The following is a 690-nucleotide window of genomic DNA, read 5'->3' as shown; positions in this document are numbered from 1 at the left end:
TTGTATTTAGACAGATATAAATACTTGGCAGTCCACTGGGATACAAACATAAAAAGTATCTATTCATATTGAGTACCATCTGTTATTTATTTATATTTATTGCTGATCAAAAAAGCTTTTTTAAGTGTTGAAGTGATTGTATTTGTGCTGTATTAATGGCACTTCTGGTAGACACAAAAAACATAGACATAATGCTTCATGACTGAAAAATGACATATCATAGAAATAAAAATCATATCATCATATCATCATATACCATAACAATCAATGAAACCCTGCCTGCATACATTCATTTTGTGTGGTGAACATAGTATTGTTCTTTCTCGCAGTAAAACCTGACAGATTAAGGCTGCTGTGGCTCAGGATAAAGAAAGGAAGAAACACAGCAAAGAATATATCTCATTCATATCTTCTACCAAGGCACTTTAATCATGTTGTCAACTTAACATATGACAAAGTGATTACTTTACCTTACTGTCCACAAACAGCTGAAGAGAAGCAAAGCCTCCATGAACAACCATAGAAAACTGCATGCTGCTGTTTTTGCAGTAAAAAATGCAATTAGATAAATGATCCATTCAACTACCATTTCAGCTAAAACTGACCATCTAAGGTTTTTCCAATATTTCAAAAAAATCACCTGAGTAATACAATGCAATACTACTATATACCACTTGATACTAAATTACA

The sequence above is a fragment of the Scomber japonicus genome, chromosome 10, assembly GCF_027409825.1.
Source record: "Scomber japonicus isolate fScoJap1 chromosome 10, fScoJap1.pri, whole genome shotgun sequence".
NCBI lineage: Eukaryota > Metazoa > Chordata > Actinopteri > Scombriformes > Scombridae > Scomber > Scomber japonicus.
The sequence above is the reverse complement of the archived record's forward strand: the minus strand, read 5'-3'. Positions refer to the sequence as shown.